This window comes from Lissotriton vulgaris, chromosome 2_1 (assembly GCF_964263255.1).
Source record: "Lissotriton vulgaris chromosome 2_1, aLisVul1.2, whole genome shotgun sequence".
NCBI lineage: Eukaryota > Metazoa > Chordata > Amphibia > Caudata > Salamandridae > Lissotriton > Lissotriton vulgaris.
The window spans coordinates 1,194,111,048-1,194,136,807 of NC_141687.1; positions in this window are offsets into that span (position 1 = coordinate 1,194,111,048).

Consider the following 25,760-nt stretch of genomic DNA (forward strand, 5'->3'; position numbering starts at 1 on the left):
TCTCCGCCTGGGGCCAATGTTCCCGGAACTCTGTTAACTTAAAACGAGACAATGCATCAGCCGCTTTGTTTTCGACACCTGGAACATGTTTAGCAGTGAATTGGACATTATGGCTCAGGCATTGCAAAACCAATTCCTTCAACAACCTGAGTACCCAAGTACAGGTGGCCCTCTGGCTATTAATTACCATGACTACGGACATATTGTCTGACCAGAATACTATACTCTTGTTTGCCAGCAGATCTCCCCACAGGTGCAAAGCCACCACTATGGGGAAAAGTTCCAGGAAGGAAATGTTAGAAGTCAGGCCTCGCTCGATCCAGTCATCTGGCCAGCACTGCATACACCATTTTTGACCGAATATAGCTCCGAAACCAATACTACCTGCAGCGTCGGTGAACAGCTCAAGATCCGTATTAGAAGAACAAGCTGCTCGCCACAATACCGTGCCATTGAAGTCCCTCAAAAAACTTTTCCAAATCAAGAGATCCTCTCTAACTGTGGCTGAGAGCCTCACTCTGTGGTGTTTGGCCTGCAGTCCAGACATCGCCCTCGCTATACTCCTGGAGAAGGCCCTGCCCATAGGAATGACCCGCAGAGCAAAGTTTAGTTGACCCAGAAGAACTTGTAGCTGATGTAAGGTTACCTTCCTTGCCCCCAGGCAGCCATCAATAGCGGCCCTAAAGGCATCGACCTTGACTTTTGGCAGCCTGCACACTCCTGCTGTCGTATCAATCTCTATGCCCAGGAAGGTCAGACACGTGGTCGGGCCTTCGGTTTTTTCCGCCGCCAAAGGTACTCCGAGCGCCTCAGCCAAGCGCTGGAAGCCCAGCAGGGCCTTCCTGCACGACTGGGAACCCTCGGGACCCATGAACAGAAAATCGTCCAGGTAGTGGACTACAGCATGTGAGTTGTCCGAGGCCAGAAACTGCTCAACCGCCCATTCTAGGAACCTTGCGAAAGTCTCAAACACTGCACAGGCAATAGAGCACCCCATAGGCATGCACAAATCCAGAAAATAGTTACCGTCAAATGTAAAGCCCAAGAACCTGGTATCGTCCGGGTGCACGGGCAGTAGTCGGAAGGCTGATTCGATATCGGCTTTAGCCATTAGAGCTCCCTCCCCTAATGCCTGCAATTTCTCAATAGCCGTGTCAAATTTGGTATACTTCACTGAGCACAGATCCGGATCTAACTTATCGTTGACTGAAAGCCCTGCGGGACTCGACAGATTATGAATCAGACGGAATTTACCCTCCTCCTTTTTCGGAACTAGACCCAAAGGGGAGCAAACCAGATTATGGGTAGGTGGTTCTGTGAAAGGACCCCCAACCCGCCCCAACGCTACCTCCTTCATGATCTTTTCTCGAGCTGCCTCCATATTTCGTAACACTGAGCTCTGATTGCGAGGTGGGACATTGGAAGGTGGGGCTGAAGACGGGATGCGAAAACCAGTTGTAAAACCCTGCAGTAGGAATTGAGCCTCCCCAAGATTATCGTATTTACTGAGGAGGTGTGTCAAGACATGCCGTTTAATTGAAGTTGGTAGTTTTGTCAGGGGTCTTAGCTGGCTTTCCTTTTGGGGCACTGTGGCTGGCTTGTTCTTTGGGGTTACCGGTTTTCTTAAAACACCTGATCTCGGGATGAGAGGTACCCCCGCAGTAGGAACAGCAGTGTTTGAATTTACACGAGACCCCCCCTGGTACACTCATTTCTATTAAACTGTCAGCAGGCCTGTTTTTTCTCACCGACCCCCTTGTCAGTCCGAAAGGACTGGCTCTGAGTTGAGGGGACTGGTGTAGGCGTTGAAGGGGTGGAATAAAAGACTGTATGCCACAAATTAATCTCCCGTTGGTCCCATGCTATACCCGGGTGAACTGCCTTCATCTGCCTGAACATTTTATCGTATTTCAGCCACCCCTGGCCTGGAAACTCCGTTGCCGCTCCATGTATCAATGATATATAACTCATCATTTGTGGGCCTAAAACAGGATATTTTTCAAGCATAACAGCGGCATATATTGCAAAACCCGTGATCCAATTCTTCATGGACCATTCTACCCATGATTTCTTCTGATTGTAATCTCCCTCCTTTCCGGCTTTGGGCTTTCCGGCCGCCACCCCTGCGTTGATAAGGTCGAACACTTCTATGTATTCGCCTCTGAGTATCCTGTCCTTCATATCTGCTGGTACGTGCCAAGTTATCCCCGCGGATGGCGATAAGGTCATCGAGGAAGAACCAAACATTAGAGGGCTGAAAGCTAATAACGGGGAGCCAGCTGGTTGCCCCCCAAACCCTCCATGCATCTGGCCATTAGAGGGACCCGGAACCTCACCCACTGCATTCGCCCTTGAGCCCTGACTTGGACACCCTAGATTAGAGAAAGCGGTCATCGCTAAGGGGGACCCGTGAGCTGAGTAAGCAGGGAACATTGAGCTTACCGGGCTGCTACCTATCGCCTGACCATGTGACCCATATAATTGCATCCCTGGTAACTGAGCGACCCCCCCGGGCTGAACCCAAACTTGCGACACTCCGCTACCCGGCTGTGCCACTACTGGCGGTAACATACCGTGCGGACCGGACCCCCCCACAGAAGTGACGGAGAACCCTCCTGCCGGCGTAGGCCTAGCTGCCTCATACTGCCCATCGGCGTCATCTGTGTCGTTTTCTGCACCTGAGTTCAAATCAATTGTCTCTGGCGCCTCCTCCTCACCTGGAGATACTGGTCGTGAATCCGTTGGCCTAGACCGCTTGCCTCTTGCCGAGCTCCTAAGCTTTTCTGGGGTCTGCTTCGTTCTTTTGCCTCTCCCCCTCTCCTCCTGAGAGTTCGCATCTGCTTTAGCCCCGTCTCTCATGTTCTTAAGTACCCAATCCATTCCTTTCTCCCTTGTGAACTCCAGCAGCTCCGTAAAGGCAAGGAATTCCTCCTTCTTGGCTGCGGGTTGTTTACCCTTCGGTACTTTCTTCGACGGCATCCTGCACTTAAAGAAAATAACGTTAACAACTTATCGGGAGACGCAAACGGCTTTTTTAGGCCCACCGCGCCACGGATGTGCCCGGGCCCCAGGAGATCGGATGATCGAGCGCCAGCGCTCGCCCTCCCCCCCGGACATAAGGATTTACCGCTGCAAACCCCCCCCCTGCCAACAACATTTAAATCCAGAAATTAAGCACGAAAGGCTGTAAAAGGCTGTAAGGAAAAAATCTAGCACACACTGCAAGGCCCGCTAACCTAAACCACGAGTCGGGGTAACTCTCGCTGTATACTCCAACGCGATGCTCCCACGATGTCTTCTCTTGGAGACGTCCGACTCCTGGATGATCAGCGGACAAAGAGGGGGCCTCTAGGCTGGTCGCGGGCTTTTAAGCCTCGCGCCCTACTAACACTTCCGGGGCGTACCTCGTCCTTTGTTCCCATTGGTCCTGACGCGACGCTCACTTCCGGGTCACGCGACCCGGAAGTGACCCGGCTCTGGGTCGGTCCTTTGGCTGCCACTAACGACGCCATTCCCCGATGGGGGTTGGCGCCTTCCAATGCAACATACACTCCAAATACCACTCAGTGCCACATAATTACACACCACATAATTACAGTCTACTGAATGCAACACACACTCCAAACAAAACCACTCAGTGCCACCTAATTATAAGCTACATATTTCCACTGCACTCAATGTAACTTACACTCCAAACAATACCACTTAGTGCCACATAATTACACTCTACTGAATGCAACACACACTCCACACAATACCACTCAGTGCCACATAATAACACGCCACATTATTACACACTACTGAATACAACGTACATTCCAGACAATACCACTCAGTGCCACATAATTACACAACACATAATTACACTGCGATCAATGCAACATACACTCCAAATACCCCTCAGTGCCACATATTTACATGCTACATTATTACACTGCACTACATGCAACATACACTCCAAACAATACCACTCAGTGTCACATAATTACACACCACACAATTACACTCTACTGAATACAACTTACACTCCACAAAAAACCACTCAGTGCCACACAATTATATGCCACATAATTACAATGCAAAATACACTCCAAACAATACCACTCAGTGCCACATAATAACACACCACATTATTACACACTACTGAATACAACATACATTCCAGACAATACCACTCAGTGCCACATAATTACACACCACATAATTACACTGCGATCAATGCAACATACACTCCAAATACCCCTCAGTGCCACATATTTACACGCTACATAATTACACTGCACTACATGCAACATACACTCCAAACAATACCACTCAGTGCCACATAATTAAACTCCACATAATTACACTCTACTGAATGCAACACACACTCCACACAATACCACTCAGTGCTAAATAATTATATGCTACATAATTACACTGCACTCAATGCAACATACACTCCAAAAAATACCACTCAGTGCCACATAGTTACACGCCCCATAATTACACTGCACTGGATGCAACAAACACTCCAAATACCACTTAGTGCCACATAATTACACATCACATAATTACACTGCACTCGATGCAACACACACTCCAAATACCACTCACTGCCACATAGTTACACACCACATAATTACACTGCACTCAATGCAACATACACTCCAAATACCACTCAGTGCCACATAATTACACGCCACATAATTACAGTCTACTGAATGCAACACACACTCCACACAATACCACTCTGTGCCACATAATAATAAGCTACATATTTCCACTGCACTCAATGTAACTTACACTCCAAACAATACCACTCAGTGCCACATAATTGAACTCCATAATTACACTCTACTGAATGCAACACACACTCCACACAATACCACTCAGTGCTACATAATTATATGCAACATAATTACACTGCACTCAATGCAACATACACTCCAAAAAATACCACTCAGTGTCACATAATTACACACCACACAATTACACTCTACTGAATACAACTTTCACTCCACAAAAAACCACTCAGTGCCACACAATTATATGCCACATAATTACAATGCAAAATACACTCCAAACAATACCACTCAGTGCCACATAATAACACACCACATTATTACACACTACTGAATACAACATACATTCCAGACAATACCACTCAGTGCCACATAATTACACACCACATAATTACACTGCGATCAATGCAACATACACTCCAAATACCCCTCAGTGCCACATATTTACACGCTACATAATTACACTGCACTACATGCAACATACACTCCAAACAATACCACTCAGTGCCACATAATTAAACTCCACATAATTACACTCTACTGAATGCAACACACACTCCACACAATACCACTCAGTGCTAAATAATTATATGCTACATAATTACACTGCACTCAATGCAACATACACTCCAAAAAATACCACTCAGTGCCACATAGTTACACGCCCCATAATTACACTGCACTGGATGCAACAAACACTCCAAATACCACTTAGTGCCACATAATTACACATCACATAATTACACTGCACTCGATGCAACACACACTCCAAATACCACTCACTGCCACATAGTTACACACCACATAATTACACTGCACTCAATGCAACATACACTCCAAATACCACTCAGTGCCACATAATTACACGCCACATAATTACAGTCTACTGAATGCAACACACACTCCACACAATACCACTCTGTGCCACATAATAATAAGCTACATATTTCCACTGCACTCAATGTAACTTACACTCCAAACAATACCACTCAGTGCCACATAATTGAACTCCATAATTACACTCTACTGAATGCAACACACACTCCACACAATACCACTCAGTGCTACATAATTATATGCAACATAATTACACTGCACTCAATGCAACATACACTCCAAAAAATACCACTCAGTGTCACATAATTACACACCACACAATTACACTCTACTGAATACAACTTACACTCCACAAAAAACCACTCAGTGCCACATAATTATATGCCACATAATTACAATGCAAAATACACTCCAAACAATACCACTGAGTGCCACATAATTAAACGCCACACAATGACACTCTACTGAATACAACATACACTCCTCATAATGCCACTAAGTGCCACATAATCACATGCCACATAATTACACTGCATTCAATGCAACATATACTCCAAATACCACTCAGGGCCACATAGTTACACGCCACATAATAACACTGCACTGAATGCAACATACACTCCAAATACCACTTAGTGCCACATAATTACACGTCACAGAATAACACTGCACTCAATGCAACACACACTCCAAATACCACTCACTGCCACATAGTTACACACCACATAATTACACTGCACTCAATGCAACATACACTCCAAATACCACTCAGTGCCGCATAATTACATGCCACATAATTAAAGTCTACTGAATGCAACACACACTCCACACAATACCACTCAGTGCCACATAATTACACACCACATACTTAAACTGCACTCAATGAAAGATACACTCCAAATACCACTCAGTGTCACATAGTTACACACCACATATTTACACTGCACTCAATGCAGCATACACTCCAAATACCCCTCAGTGCCACATAATTACACGCCACATAATTACACTGCACTCAATGCAACATACCCTCCAAATACCACTCAGTGCCACATAATTACATGCCACATAATTACACTCTACTGAATGCAACACACACTTCACACAATACCACTCAGTGCTACATAATTATATGCTACATAATTACACTGCACTTAATGCAACATACACTCCAAAAAATACCACTCAGTGCCACATAATTACACACCACACAATTACACTCTACTGAATACAACTTACACTCCACAAAAAACCACTCAGTGCCACATAATTATATGCCACATAATTACAATGCAAAATACACTCCAAACATTACCACTCAGTGCCAGATAATTACACGCCACACAATGACACTCTACTGAATACAACATACACTCCTCATACTGCCACTAAGTACCACATAATTACACGCCACATAATTACACTGACTCAATACAACATACACTCCAAATACCACTCACTGCCACATAGTTACACACCACATAATTACACTGCACTCAACGCAACATACACTCCAAATACCACTCAGTGCCACATAATGACACGCCACATAATTACACTGCACTACATGCAACATACATTCCAAACAATACCACTCAGCACCACATAATGACACGCCACATAATTACACTGCTCTCAATGCAACATACACTCTGAATACCACTCAGTGCCACATAATTACATGCCAAATAATTAAACTGCGCCCAACGCAACATACACTCCAAATACCACTCAGTGCCACATAGTTACACGCCACATAATTACACTGCACTCAACGCAACATACACTCCAAATACCACTCAGTGTCACATAATGACACGCCACATAATTACACTGCACTACATGCAACATACATTCCAAACAATGCCACTCAGCACCACATAACGACATGCCACATAATTACACTGCACTCAATGTAACATACACTCCGAATACCACTCAGTGCCACATAATTACATGCCAAATAATTACACTGCGCCCAACGCAACATACACTCCAAATACCACTCAGTGCCACATAATTACACACCACATACTTAAACTGCACTCAATGCAAGATACACTCCAAATACCACTCAGTGTCACATAGTTACACACCACATAATTACACTGCACTCAATGCAACATACACTCCAAATACCACTCAGTGCCACATAATTACACGCCACATAATTACACTGCATTTAATGCAACATACACTCCAAATACCACTCATTGTCACATAATTACACGTCACATAATTACATTGCACTCAATACAACATACACTCCAAATACCACTCAGTGCCACATAGTTACACGCCACATAATTACACTGCACTCAACGCAACATACACTCCAAATACCACTCAGTGCCACATAATGACATGCCACATATTTGATTTTTTTGGAAACTTTAGGACACAGTGCAGAAGCACTACAGAGCGCAGCACGCTCACAGGAGCGCGGAAAATCGAAATTTTAAAAAGTGTGATTTTATGTGTGTGTAAATTGTGAATAGCTGCCGTTTTTACTGGCTTTGAACTACTACCCACTCACCTGCACTATAATCGTTAATCACCGCGTTTGGAGCGGGTCCTTTTCCCCGAAGCAGCACTGCAGCGGCCATCTTGGGTTGGGGGGGGCTGCTCAGAGGAGCTGCACACGGTCTAGTCGTCGCAAGGACGCCAGACCGGTATTTAAACGGGGCAAACTAGGTGGCCTGTGATTGGAAACTTTAGGACACAGTGCAGAAGCACTACAGAGCGCAGCACGCTCACAGGAGCGCGGAAAACGAAATTTTAAAAAGTGTGATTTTATGTGTGTGTAAATTGTGAATAGCTGCCGTTTTTACTGGCTTTGAACTACTACCCACTCACTTGCACTATAATCGTTAATCACCGCGTTTGGAGCGGGTCCTTTTCCCCGAAGCAGCACTGCAGCGGCCATCTTGGGTTGGGGGGGGCTGCTCAGAGGAGCTGCACACGGTCTAGTCGTCGCAAGGACGCCAGACCGGTATTTAAACGGGGCAAACTAGGTGGCCTGTGATTGGAAACTTTAGGACACAGTGCAGAAGCACTACAGAACGCAGCACGCTCACAGGAGCGCGGAAAACGAAATTTTAAAAAGTGTGATTTTATGTGTGTGTAAATTGTGAATAGCTGCCGTTTTTACTGGCTTTGAACTACTACCCACTCACCTGCACTATAATCGTTAATCACCGCGTTTGGAGCGGGTCCTTTTCCGCGAAGCAGCACTGCAGCGGCCATCTTGGGTTGGGGGGGGCTGCTCAGAGGAGCTGCACACGGTCTAGTCGTCGCAAGGACGCCAGACCGGTATTTAAACGGGGCAAACTAGGTGGCCTGTGATTGGAAACTTTAGGACACAGTGCAGAAGCACTACAGAACGCAGCACGCTCACAGGAGCGCGGAAAACGAAATTTTAAAAAGTGTGATTTTATGTGTGTGTAAATTGTGAATAGCTGCCGTTTTTACTGGCTTTGAACTACTACCCACTCACCTGCACTATAATCGTTAATCACCGCGTTTGGAGCGGGTCCTTTTCCCCGAAGCAGCACTGCAGCGGCCATCTTGGGTTGGGGGGGGCTGCTCAGAGGAGCTGCACACGGTCTAGTTGTCGCAAGGACGCCAGACCGGTACTTAAACGGGCCATGTTGACGCGCGGCGGGCACGCGCGGCGGGCTCGCCGGAGCACCGCCGGAGTCACGCCAGAGTCCAGCCCGTCTGCGCCCGTCCGCGCACAGGCGGGCGCAGGGGCTGGGACGGCTGGTCAGCGTCACACTTACCCCCCCGGGGAGCTGAAATCCTTGAATAGAGGTGAGCCCATGGTAGACCAGGCGGTCTCAACGCTGCTTAAACACTATGGTATATCCCGGAACGGTAGGTGTACACCTGCCGTGGGGAAACATCCCATCTTAAAAATAGCTAGTCTGAACACCCGCTCGCTTCACTGCCACCATCTGGAGGTATATAACATGCTTCAGGACAGTGAGATCGATGTCCTGACCCTCTCGGAGACCTGGACGGATGAGAACTCACTGCCGGACATCATTGCCGCTGTTCCAAGCGGATATGATATAATGTGGCACAACCGCCCAGGGGGCTCACGGGGGGGCGGGGTAGCTATCCTTTACAGGAAGACCATGACAGTGGAAAAGCTAGTAACAGAGACGATCGACCTAGCCGATTTGATCGGGGTAAAGGTCACTGTAAACAATGTGTGCTGGGTGATTTTGTCTGTCTATCACCCGCCCAAGGCAACCCCAACATTCTTTGACCTCTTTTGTCCTATCATATCTGACTTCAGGTCAAGATATACAAAAATCCTGGTAACAGGGGATTTTAATTTACACTGGGACAAACCCAACTGGGACTCACCCATGCGTCAGCTAGACACTTTAATGTCTGCCCTGGGTTTTAAACAGGTGGTGGATGTTCCAACGCATGTAAAAGGCCACACTCTCGACCTCATGTGGACTACAGACGCTGCCCTAATATTTAGGGAGGCAGCGCCCTGTGTTTGGTCGGATCACCATTTGGTCTCATGTGAGGTCCCCCTTAACAGTGGGGCTGTTTGCAGCCCACATGGGTCTAGAAAAACGCGGAAATGGGCTGAAGTCAACCTGCTGTCTTTGACCAAGGCTCATTTGGCACCTCCCCAGGCCTCTGAGTCGGACTGTAACCTGGACCGAGAATACTCCGACCTAACGAGATGTATGACTCGAGCGATCGATCAGATAGCGCCAGTGAGAACACAGCAAATAAAGGGATCAGGGAAAGCTCCCTGGTTTACACCACTCTTAAGGGAAACCAAAACAAAGCTAAGGAGACTAGAAAGGTTATGGAGGAAATCCAAGCAGGACGTAGATAGGAATATCTATAAGGCCTCCCTCCACCAATATAAAAAACTTATGATCCAAGCTAAAGCGGACTACCTTGAGTTGCGCCTAAGCAAGGCCACTAACATCCAGAAAGAAACCTTTAAAGTATTGGCCGAGCTGAGTAAAAAGCCGGACAATGCTAAGGCCCCTTTTGACTGCAACACCTTCCAGACCTACTTCCTGGAGAAGGTGAAGATCATTGTCCAAGAGATGGAGAGTGTGGCGGCAACAGGGCCTGCGACTAGCCTAACATCTAAAAATGCGAACGACTGCTCTTTTGATGTGTTTCCAGAGATGGATGCACTAATTTTGGAACAACTGATGGGCAAAATTAAATCTGGCTCCCCAGCTGATCCGTGTCCACCTGAGATCTTTCGCATCGCACGTCCCTTATTAGAGGAGCATATCATCTCTCTCCTCAATAGATCGCTAGGCATGGGATATCTGCCGAATGAACTTAAGGAGGCGCGGGTAAGACCTCTATTGAAAAAGCTGGGGTCGGATCCTGCTGTGTTAAAAAACTACAGACCCATCTCCCAGCTTCCCTTTCTCTCAAAAATCCTTGAGCAGCACGTTCTTCAGTCCCTGTCCTGCTATCTGGAATCTCACCACCTACTCCATGATAGACAGGCAGGGTTTCGAGCCCACCACAGCACCGAGTTAGTGATGCTCTCGGTGCTGGATGATCTAAGAGGTCGAGCTGACTGTAAGAATGTGAGCGCCCTGATATTATTAGACCTATCAGCGGCGTTCGACACTGTCAGCCATGCTTTGCTCTTGGATAGATTGAAGAACTTTGGGATTAAGGGCTTGGCTTTTCAGTGGTTGGAATCCTTCCTTATAGGAAGGACCCAAAAGATACAACTGGGGGATGAAACATCAGAGGTGGGGATCTTGGAGTGTGGGGTACCGCAGGGGTCTGCCCTGTCCCCGCTTCTATTTAACCTTTACCTGCAACCACTGATTGCTTCGTTAGCTGCGATGAACTGTAAAGTTTTTAACTACGCTGATGACACGCAGCTACTGCTAAGCATAAATGACACCACGGAGGCACAACTCCAATCCCAGAACATCCTGAGGTTCACGGTGCAATGGATGACGGATAACCTTTTAAAAGTCAATCCTGACAAAACTGAGATCTTGGTTATCCCATCCACTTCTTCACCTTGGAGTGACCTTTACTGGCCTATGGAGTTGGGCCCTGCCCCAAAACCAAGCCTGGCTGTGAAAAGTTTAGGGATTAAACTGGATGCCGACCTGTCGATGGCTGCTCAGATCGCATCGGTGGTAGGCAGCTGTATTAATATCATTCGGCAACTGCGGAAGCTATCCCCTATCCTTTCAGAGCCCATGATGCGATCAATAGTGGCTGCCACCATCATTTCCAGAATCGATTACGGAAATGCTCTCTATCTTGGCTTACCGAAAACCCTCACCAACAGGCTCCAGGTCTTGATAATGATGCTGCCCGCTTGATCTTTAGACTTCCTAGGAGGTCTAGAGCCACTCCCCTACTACAAAGCCTACATTGGCTTCCAATTAAAGAGAGAGTGGAATTTAAGAGTTTGTGTACAGCTCATAAGGCAATTTACGGTAAGGCTCCAGCCTATATCAAGGAGCGCCTGCAGCTGTACTGTCCGACGAGATCACTTCGGTCCTCGGACTCGCAGCTGCTGACCTGCTCTCGCTATAGGCTGGCGACGAAGGGAGGGAGAGCTTTTTCAGTACTGGTTCCCCAGTTGTGGAACAGTCTGCCTGGAGGGCTGCGCGAGGAAGGAAACCTCCTAAGATTCCGAAAGAGCTTAAAAACGCTATTGTTTAGGAGAAGCCTGAGCATAGCATAACCGGAATGCTGCTCTTTGCTCTGACTTCGTTATGTTGTTGTCCTGTACCATCTTTTCCTGGCGCTTAGAGGCCTGCAGGTGATTAGGCGCGGTATAAAATTAAAATAACAATAACAATAACAATAACAATAACAATAACATAATTACACTGCACTACATGCAACATACATTCCAAACAATACCACTCAGCACCACTTAATGACATGCCACATAATTACACTGCACTCAATGCAACATACACTCCAAATACCACTCAGTGTCACATAATTACACGTCACATAATTACACTGCACTCAATACAACATACACTCCAAATACCACTCAGTGCCACATAGTTACACGCCACATAATTACACTGCACTCAACGCAACATACACTCCAAATACCACTCAGTGTCACATAATGACACGCCACATAATTACACTGCACTACATGCAACATACATTCCAAACAATGCCACTCAGCACCACATAACGACATGCCACATAATTACACTGCACTCAATGCAACATACACTCCGAATACCACTCAGTGCCACATAATTACATGCCAAATAATTACACTGCGCCCAACGCAACATACACTCCAAATACCACTCAGTGCCACATAATTACACACCACATACTTGAACTGCACTCAATGCAAGATACACTCCAAATACCACTCAGTGCCACATAATTACACGCCACATAATAACACGCCACATAATTACAGTCTACTGAATGCAACACACACTCCACACAATACCACTCAGTGCCACATAAATATAAGCTACATATTTCCACTGCACTCAATGTAACTTACACTCCAAACAATACCACTCAGTGCCACATAATTAAACTCCACATAATTACACTCTACTGAATGCAACACACACTCCACACAATACCACTCAGTGCTACATATTATATGCTGCATAATTACACTGCACTCAATGCAACATACACTCCAAAAAATACCACTCAGTGCCACATAATTACACACCACACAATTACACTCTACTGAATGCAACTTACACTCCACAAAAAACCACTCAGTGCCACATAATTATATGCCACATAATTACAATGCAAAATACACTCCAAACAATACCACTCAGTGCCACATAATTACACGCCACACAATGACACTCTACTGAATACAACATACACTCCTCATAATGCCACTAAGTGCCACATTATTACACGCCACATAATTACACTGCATTCAATGCAACATATACTCCAAATACCACTCAGTGCCACATAGTTACACGCCACAAAATTACACTGCACTGAATGCAACATACACTCCAAATACCACTTAGTGCCACATAAATACACATCACATAATTATACTGCACTCAATGCAACACACTCTCCAAATACCCCTCATGGCCACATAGTTACACGCCACATAATTACACTGCACTCAATGCAACATACACTCCAAATATCACTCAGTGCCACATAAATACACACCACATAATTACAGTCTACTGAATGCAACACACACTCCAAACAAAACCACTCAGTGCCACCTAATTATAAGCTACATATTTCCACTGCACGCAATGTAACTTACACTCCAAACAATACCACTCAGTGCCACATAATTACACTCTACTGAATGCAACACACACTCCACACAATACCACTCAGTGCCACATAATAACAGGCCACATTATTACACACTACTGAATACAACGTACATTCCAGACAATACCACTCAGTGCCACATAATTACACAACACATAATTACACTGCGATCAATGCAACATACACTCCAAATACCCCTCAGTGCCACATATTTACACGCTACATTATTACACTGCACTACATGCAACATACACTCCAAACAATACCACTCAGTGCAACATTATTAAACTCCACATAATTACACTCTACTGAATGCAACACACACTCCACACAATACCACTCAGTGCTACATAATTATATGCTACATAATTACACTGCACTCAAAGCAAAATACACTCCAAATACCACTCAGTGCCACATACTTATGTGCTACATATTTACACTGCACTCAATGCAACGTACAATCCAAATAGCACTCAGTGCCACATAATTACACGCCACATGATTACACTGCACTACATGCAACATACACTCCAAACAATACCACTCAGTGCCACATAAATAAATGCAACATAATTACACTCTACTGACTGCAACACACACTCCACCCAATACCACTCAGTGCTACATAATCATATGCTACATAATTACACTGCACTCAATGCAACATACACTCCAAACAATACCACTCATTGTCACATAGCTACACACCACACGATTGCACTTGACTGAATACAACATACACTCCACACAATACCACTCATTGCCACATAATTATATGCTACATATTTGCAATGCAACATACACTCCAAACAATACCATTCAGTGCCACATAATTACACGCCACAAAATTACACTCTACTGAATACAACATACACTCCTCATAATGCCACTCAGTGCCACATAATTATATGCTGCATAATTACACTGAGCTCAATTCCACATACACTCCAAATACCACTCAGTGCCACATAATTACAAACCACATAATTACACTGCACTCAGTGCAACATACACTCAAAATACCACTCAGTACCACATATTATGTACTACATATTTACTCTGTGCTCAACGCAACATACGCTCCAAATACCACTCAGTGCCACATAATTATACGCCAAATAATTACACTGCACTCAATGCAACATGCACTCCAAATACCACTCAATGCTACATAATTACACTCCACAGAATTACACTGCATTTAATGCAACATACACTACAAACACCACTCAGTGTCACATAATTACACATCATATAATTACACTACACTCAATACAACATACACTCCAAATACCACTCAGTGCCACATAGTTACACGCCACATAATTACACTGCACTACATGCACCATACATTCCAAACAATACCACTCAGCACCACATAATGACACGCCACATAATTACACTGCACTCAATGCAACATACACTCCGAATACCACCCAGTGCCACATAATCACATGCCAAATAATTACACTGCGCCCAACGCAACATACACTCCAAATACCACTCAGTGCCACATAATTACACACCACATACTTAAACTGCACTCAATGCAAGATACACTCCAAATACCACTCAGTGTCACATAGTTACACACCATATAATTACACTGCACTCAATGCAACATACCCTCCAAATACCACTCAGTGCCACATAATTACACGCCACATAATTACACTCTACTGAATGCAACACACACTTCACATAATACCACTCAGTGCTACATAATTATATGCTACATAATTACACTGCACTTAATGCAACATACACTCCAAAAAATACCACTCAGTGCCACATAATTACACACCACACAATTACACTCTACTGAATACAACTTACACTCCACAAAAAACCACTCAGTGCCACATAATTATATGCCACATAATTACAATGCAAAATACACTCCAAACATTACCACTCAGTGCCACATAATTACACGCCACATAATTACACTGACTCAATACAACATACACTCCAAATACCACTCAGTGCCACATAGTTACACGCCACATAATTACACTGCACTCAACGCAACATACACTCCAAATACCACTCAGTGCCACATAATGACACGCCACATAATTACACTGCACTACATGCAACATACATTCCAAACAATACCACTCAGCACCACATAATGACACGCCACATAATTACACTGCTCTCAATGCAACATACACTCTGAATACCACTCAGTGCCACATAATTACATGCCAAATAATTAAACTGCGCCCAACGCAACATACACTCCAAATACCACTCAGTGCCACATAATTACACACCACATACTTAAACTGCACTCAATGCAAGATACACTCCAAATACCACTCAGTGTCACATAGTTACACACCACATAATTACACTGCACTCAATGCAACATACACTCCAAATACGACTCAGTGCCACATAATTACACGCCACATAATTACACGCCACATAATTACAGTTTACTGAATGCAACACACACTCCACACAATACCACTCAGTGCCACATAATAATAAGCTACATATTTCCACTGCACTCAATGTAACTTACACTCCAAACAATACCACTCAGTGCCACATAATTAAACTCCACATAATTACACTCTACTGAATGCAACACACACTCCACACAATACCACTCAGTGCTAAATAATTATATGCTACATAATTACACTGCGCTCAATGCAACATACACTCCAAAAAATACCACTCAGTGCCACATAGTTACACGCCACATAATTACACTGCACTGAATGCAACATACACTCCAAATACCACTTAGTGCCACATAATTACACATCACATAATTATACTGCACTCAATGCAACACACACTCCAAATACCACTCACTGCCACATAGTTACACACCACATAATTACACTGCACTCAATGCAACATACACTCCAAATACCACTCAGTGCCACATAATTACACGCCACATAATTACAGTCTACTGAATGCAACACACACTCCACACAATACCACTCAGTGCCACATAATAATAAGCTACATATTTCCACTGCACTCAATGCAACATACACTCCAAAAAATACCACTCAGTGTCACATAATTACACACCACACAATTACACTCTACTGAATACAACTTACACTCCACAAAAAAACCACTCAGTGCCACATAATTATATGCCACATAATTACCATGCAAAATATACTCCAAACAATACCACTGAGTGCCACATAATTACACGCCACACAATGACACTCTACTGAATACAACATACACTCCTCATAATGCCACTAAGTGCCACATAATCACACGCCACATAATTACACTGCATTCAATGCAACATATACTCCAAATACCACTCAGGGCCACATAGTTACACGCCAGAAAATTACACTGCACTGAATGCAACATACACTCCAAATACCACTTAGTGCCACATAATTACACATCACATAATTACACTGCACTCAATGCAACACACACTCCAAATACCACTCACTGCCACATAGTTACACACCACATAATTACACTGCACTCAATGCAACATACACTCCAAATACCACTCAGTGCCACATAATTACACGCCACATAATTACAGTCTACTGAATGCAACACACACTCCACACAATACCACTCAGTGCCAAATAATTATAAGCTACATATTTCCACTGCACTCAATGTAACTTACACTCCAAACAATACCACTCAGTGTCACATAATTACACTCTACTGAATGCAACACACACTCCACACAATACCACTCAGTGCCACATAATAACACGCCACATTATTACACACTACTGAATACAACATACATTCCAGACAATACCACTCAGTGCCACATAATTACACACCACATAATTACACTGCGATCAATGCAACATACACTCCGAATACCCCTCAGTGCCACATATTTACACGCTACATAATTACACTGCACTACTGGAAAGGGGCGACCACTCGGTCCCCCCGAACGTATGGCGGAGTGCCTCGATCCCCCCGGGAAGCCATTTTTGGGCGGGAGGCGCGTCTCGGCTGGTATGCCCGAAGCGGCGTAGCCGTGGCGCGCTTTTTCCCGCCCTAGAGTGGGCTGGCCTAGACACCGACGTAACCAGCCACGCCCTCGGGGCAGGCAGGGGCGGGTTTACGCCCGCCCTGAAGACGGATAAAAAAAGGGACGCAAGACCAGAAGACGTCCTCTTGTTCTTGTGCTCCGAAGCTGCACCTCCTCGCTACACGTGAGCTCGGGACAGAACGAAGAGCCAATTTTGAGCGTTTTGATCTTTTTCTTTGTCTTCTAGATACTTCGTCGGAGAGATGCCCAAGAAAGGCGCAAAGAGAATGACGACCGACCAGATGGTGCGGGTCCTTTTCAAAGAGATGTCCGACATAAAGAAACGGTTGGCGGAGCGAGACGGGGAAGGGGGTTCGGGCCCTGCGCCGGCTGGAGGGAGACCTAAGAGGCCGAGAAGGGTTCCAGCCGGTGGAGACGTCCCGGTTCCCTCTGCCCCGCTCGAGGCGCCGATCCCGGTACCGATGGAGGGGAGTCCAATCCCCGTTGTCGTCACCCCGACATCCAATGAAGACATGCCCCCCGAGCTGGCAGCACAGCTAGCAGCATGGTTGGGGGATAGTAGTGAGGGCGCCACGGCTGCCGAGGCACAGGCGCTGATAAAAGGGCTGCGGGAGAAGAGAGATGCAGCTAAAGTGACCGCGCCGTTGGCGGGAATAGACAACCCGCAAGCGGCAGAAGCAGCGTCCGGTTCAGGTAAGCGGCCATTGCCGATTGCAAGGGACGAGTCAGCACCCTCTCGTAGAGAGAGATTGGGACAACATGTGCCTTTAGCAATAAAGGAAAAGATCTGGGCGGGGGAGTATGTGAATATTTTCTCCTTGCTTGTTGATCATTATGAGGTGGAGCATGTTAAGAGTCAGAAGGACCTAATGCATCCGAGTGTTTGGCGCGCAAAAATGGCCGCCTTTAAGGTAAATGAGAATATTGGCAACTGGGGCAATGCGTGGGGTATTTTTACATCGATTTTAGGGGAACGTAGGCCCGAGTTGCTTCATGAGTTTCCCATTTATCAGTCTCGAATTATGAGTTACTCGACAGCGTATCAGGGTAACCATTGGTTCTGTTATGACAACTTGTTTAGGAAAGAAAAGGAACATAACAAAGGTTTAACGTGGGATTGTTACGATTCTGTGACATGGGACAAAATGAAAGAGTCAGGAATGTTAACAATGCCGTTAGTAGGGAGCAATGTTGTTGATTACTCCCGCCAAAATGTGGGGACGCCCTTTCGGTCAGGTACGAGCACCGACGATTACCCGAGACCTGCCGGCAACACGGGGAAAAGGGGTTTCTGCTTCAATTTCAACAAGGGGAAATGTACCAGGCCTCCGGGATCGTGTAAATTCAAACACGAATGCAGCAACTGCGGGTCGTCCCGTCCTGAGTCCTTGTGTCGAGCCAAAACGAGTGAGAATGGGGGTAAGGGAGGCGCCAAACAAGCCTAATATAGGCCGAGGGGCGCCTTTACCGACCCCGATTGATACTTTGGCGATGACTCCTTGGCTCAGCGAGTACCCAGATCGTATCTCCGCTGGGGTGCTGCGGAACGGTTTTTCATATGGTTTCCGCATCCCGGTGGGGGACTTTCAGGGTACCGGGACGTGCAGAAATCAACTTTCCGTTTTGCATCATACATCTGTAGTACAGGAAAAAATCCAGAAAGAGGTTAGCAGGGGAAGGGTCGCCGGGCCGTTTATTGTACCCCCGGTACCGTATTTTGTCTGTTCTCCGTTAGGGGTGGTCCCCAAGAAGGACCCAGGTGAGTTTCGACTAATCCATAATCTGTCAGCCCCACGGGGTATTTCGGTAAACGATGCAATTGATCCAGAAGTATGTTCGGTGCGGTATGCATCATTCGATGAGGCAGTAGCCATTTTGAATCGCCTGGGGCCCGGGACGCTGATGGCAAAATCAGATATCGAGTCAGCTTTCCGGTTGCTCCCGGTACACCCTGAAGACCAGCGTTTTCTGGGATTCATGTTTCAGGGATCATATTACATGGATAGATGTATGCCAATGGGATGCTCTATATCGTGTGCATATTTTGAAAAGTTTAGCACCTTTTTGCAATGGGTGTTCACGAAGAAAACGGGTTTCCGAAATGTGATGCATTACCTTGATGATTTTCTGTTTCTTGGACCCGCCGGAAATCCCGAATGTGCCCAGGCCTTAGCTGAATTCTGTGTGTTGATGGGTCATTTTGGCGTGCCATTGGCACCAGGTAAAACTATGGGTCCCACGACTTGCCTCGAGCTTTTGGGGATCGAGTTGGACTCTAGTGAGGGTTGTTTCCGTCTACCAGCTAGCAAAGTGTCGAAATTCAGGGCAGCCCTGCAAGTATGTTTAAATGCATCTAAGGTTACACTGCATCAGTTGCAACAATTGGTGGGGAAGTTGAACTTTGCCTTGAGGGTGATCCCAATGGCCCGCCCTTTTTCCCGGTCAATTGCCCAAGCGATGGTTGCATGAGGAGGGGCTGTCGAGTAATATTGCTTTCCTCGAACTGTTTCCCATTCTGGTGGCTCTGAGAACCTGGCCCGATGGGTTCAAAGATCATTCTGTCGTGTTCTGGTCTGACAATATGACCGTTGTAGAATGCATCAATAGTCAGGCAGCCCGTTGTAAATTGATTTTGAGGCTGCTCAAAGAAATTGTCTTACTGTGTATGCAACTGAACGTGATATTCGGAGCAAAACATGTCCCAGGGGTGATGAATCAGGCAGCTGATGCACTGTCTCGTTTTCACATGCAGGCTTTCTCGGGTTTCCTTCCCTCAGCGGACCCAGAGCCGGCACCCTTCCCCGAAGCTCTCTGGTCTCTCGGTGCCCCGAACTTCGTCACCTCGTGGGAGAGAGTCTAGCACCCAGGACGAGGAAGGCATATGAAGGGGCGTTTCGGGCCTATTTAGCCTATTTGGGGACTGAGAGAGGGGGACTTTGGGGTCAGGAAGAGTGGGTAGTACATTTTCTGATGTCCTTACGTAGGGCTGGGAAATCGGTGGCTACGGCCCAAAGGCATCGTGCCGCCATTTCCTTTGTTGCCAGGGCCCATAACATCCTGGACCCGACAGCGTCTTTTGTAGTACAGAAGGCGCTGCGTGGGTGGCAACGCCTGGAGGGTCGCAGAGTGGATGAAAGACGACCGATAGGTCTGGATAGGTTGTCCCAGTTGCTGGCCACTCTCCCTAACACATGCTCGTCTCCTTTCGAGACGTGTTTGTTCCGGACTGCATTTACGCTGGCATTTCACGGGGCTATGAGGATAAGTGAGCTGGTTGCAAGGAACAAACAGGATGTGGTGGGAGGGTTGTGCCGGGAACACGTTCAGATCAGGGGTGATGCGATGATTGTCTCCTTTCTCAGGTCCAAGACCGACCAAGATGGGAGGGGGGACTGCACGATCATTCGCAGGATCCCCGGGTCCTCCATGTGCCCGGTACAGTGTTTAGAAGATTACCTAGCACGAAGGGTGGCATCATGGGGGGGGACATTGTTGAGGCATGCAGACGCCACCCCACTGACGAGGTTTCAGTTTCAGCGGGTGCTTGCAATGGCCATTGCCGCAGCGGGCTTGGACCCGGGCGAATTCGGGACCCATTCCTTTCGAATAGGGGCTGCCACTGAAGCTACAGCCAGGGGTCTTAATGTAGAACAAGTGAAACGAGTGGGGCGATGGTCCTCCAATTGTTATAAGAGATATGTGCGATTGCACATGTTGTGAGGCTGTAATGATGTACTCACGCTTCTTGTCTTTTGTTTGTTTTCAGTTACGCAAGCCTACGAGGCAGGGCGGACTATGCAGTCGACCCAACACCAGGCCAGCGGTCAGACATCACCGGCTGTGAGACAGGGGGTGTGGGTCGTGGGCCACTCATACGTGAGGCGTGCCGCAGACGTATTCAAAGCAGGTGACATGATTCACGTACCTGGGGAATACGGGTACAGAGTGTCCTTCTACGGAAGGGGCGGCCTCTGTATTGACCAGTTTCAAGCATTCTTTGAGGGTTTGTTAGGGCGGACGAGGTCACCGCCGTCTATAGTCATAGTACATTTAGGGGGCAATGATTTGGTCACCACCGGTAGACGACTTCTCCTAGAGGCAATGCTTTCCACGGTAAGTTGGTTAGCGAGGAAAGTTCCGGGGTGCATAATTGCGTGGTCTCATATGATCCCACGAAAAGTGTGGCGGGGGGCTATCTCGATCCCTGCTTTGAATCATTCTGTTAGAAAACTTAATAACAAAGTGAGTAGGTTGTTCCGTTCCAAGACATTGCATTCGATCTCGCATAGTTGTATTAACGATGACAGTATGTATTTGGGGGATGGTGTGCATTTGTCGAGGGTGGGAAATGAGTTACTCATAGGAGACTTCTTGGCTTGGTTAAAAACGTTAAAACATGACCTTTAGGTAGGAGTTTTGTGGGGGGTCCGGATAGCCGGTCAACTATCCGGACCTGTGGCGGTAAGGTCATGATCGGTGAGCACTAATTAGAAGATCCCTATGAGTGGGCGTCACCCAACACGGATGGGAGCGCTCGGGAGAGGTGGCCATTGGCCCCTCAATGGGGAGGCGGTCCCGTCTAAGGATGGGTCGCCGGAAGTAAAGGAAAGGCGGTCAAGGCCCCTTCCTTTGTAGGAGGGGTTACAGCCCCCTCCTGGTGAATTTCCCGGGGCCAGTGTCATCTGCGACGGCAGATGCTGTAAGTTGTGTGGGGTGGGGGGGAGGTCCACGATACCTTCTAGATACCTCACACGAGTCTTCGAACGACCTTTAAATGGCGTCGAGTCTTAAGTGCCCCCGTCAAGTCAAGGGAAATTGTTAGTAGTTGCACTTGAGGTAAGCCTCTGTGCTGTCGCCCCTCCCAAGTGGGAGGGGTAAGTCTGGTTAGGGATCTTGACACCGGTTATGACCTTGCCGTTGGCCCTTAAACGTTAGGATGTACAATTTCAGTATTTCTGGAGAATGTTTTGTAGGATGCTAGTTCGGCTAGGAGAACCTCTGTATTAGAGAATATGTTAAGGTTAGCCAAACTTCGCAATGTGATAATGAAATTGTACATAACATGAAACGTTTAATGTTTTAATTTTGTTTTAATAAATACGGCCGGGATGGTCACTCCATCCCACTTCCAAAAACTTCAAGAACTGTTTCCGGTTTCCCTTCTTTTGGGGATTGTGTTGAGAGGGGGTGGCGGGTATCTCAGCCATAATGCAACATACACTCCAAACAATACCACTCAGTGCAACATTATTAAACTCCACATAATTACACTCTACTGAATGCAACACACACTCCACACAATACCACTCAGTGCTACATAATTATATGCTACATAATTACACTGCACTCAATGCAACATACACTCCAAATACCACTCAGTGCTACATAATTACACTCCATAGAATTACACTGCATTTAATGCAACATACACTCCAAATACCACTCAGTGTCACATAATTACACGTCACATAATTACACTGCACTCAATACAACATACACTCCAAATACCACTCAGTGCCACATAGTTACATGCCACATAATTACACTGCACTCAACGCAACATACACTCCAAATACCACTCAGTGCCACATAATGACATGCCACATAATTACACTGCACTACATGCAACATACATTCGAAACAATACCACTCAGCACCACATAATGACACGCCACATAATTACACTGCACTCGATGCAACATACACTCCAAATACCACTCAGTGTCACATAATTACACATCACATAATTACACTGCACTCAATACAACATACACTCCAAATACCACTCAGTGCCACATAGTTACACGCCACATAATTACACTGCACTCAACGCAACATACACTCCAAATAACACTCAGTGTCACATAATGACACGCCACATAATTACACTGCACTACATGCAACATACATTCCAAACAATGCCACTCAGCACCACATAATGACATGCCACATAATTACACTGCACTCAATGCAACATACACTCCGAATACCACTCAGTGCCACATAATTACATGCCAAATAATTACACTGCCCCCCAATGCAACATACACTCCAAATACCACTCAGTGCCACATAATTACACACCACATACTTAAACTGCACTCAATGCAAGATACACTCCAAATACCACTCAGTGTCACATAGTTACACACCACATAATTACACGCCACATAATTACAGTCTACTGAATGCAACACACACTCCACACAATACCACTCAGTGCCACATAATTATAAGCTACATATTTCCACTGCACTCAATGTAACTTACACTCCAAACAATACCACTCAGTGCCACATAATTAAACTCCACATAATTACACTCTACTGAATGCAACACACACTCCACACAATACCACTCAGTGCTACATAATTATATGCTGCATAATTACACTGCACTCAATGCAACATACACTCCAAAAAATACCACTCAGTGCCACATAATTACACACCACACAATTACACTCTACTGAATGCAACTTACACTCCACAAAAAACCACTCAGTGCCACATAATTATATGCCACATAATTACAATGCAAAATACACTCCAAACAATACCACTCAGTGCCACATAATTACACGCCACACAATGACACTCTACTGAATACAACATACACTCCTCATAATGCCACTAAGTGCCACATTATTACACGCCACATAATTACACTGCATTCAATGCAACATATACTCCAAATACCACTCAGTGCCACATAGTTACACGCCACATAATTACACTGCACTGAATGCAACATACACTCCAAATACCACTTAGTGCCACATAATTACACATCACATAATTACACTGCACTCAATGCAACACACGCTCCAAATACCACTCATTGCCACATAGTTACACGCAACATAATTGCACTGCACTCAATGCAACATACACTCCAAATACCACTCAGTGCCACATAATTACACACCACATAATTACAGTCTACTGAATGCAACACACACTCCAAACAAAACCACTCAGTGCCACCTAATTATAAGCTACATATTTCCACTGCACTCAATTTAACTTACACTCCAAACAATACCACTCAGTGCCACATAATTACACTCTACTGAATGCAACACACACTCCACACAATACCACTCAGTGCCACATAATAACACGCCACATTATTACACACTACTGAATACAACGTACATTCCAGACAATACCACTCAGTGCCACATAATTACACAACACATAATTACACTGCGATCAATGCAACATACACTCCAAATACCCCTCAGTGCCACATATTTACATGCTACATTATTACACTGCACTACATGCAACATACACTCCAAACAATACCACTCAGTGTCACATAATTACACACCACACAATTACACTCTACTGAATACAACTTACACTCCACAAAAAACCACTCAGTGCCACACAATTATATGCCACATAATTACAATGCAAAATACACTCCAAACAATACCACTCAGTGCCACATAATAACACGCCACATTATTACACACTACTGAATACAACATACATTCCAGACAATACCACTCAGTGCCACATAATTACACACCACATAATTACACTGCGATCAATGCAACATACACTCCAAATACCCCTCAGTGCCACATATTTACACGCTACCTAATTACACCGCACTACATGCAACATACACTCAAAACAATACCACTCAGTGCCACATAATTAAACTCCACATAATTACACTCTACTGAATGCAACACACACTCCACACAATACCACTCAGTGCTAAATAATTATATGCTACATAATTACACTGCACTCAATGCAACATACACTCCAAAAAATACCACTCAGTGCCACATA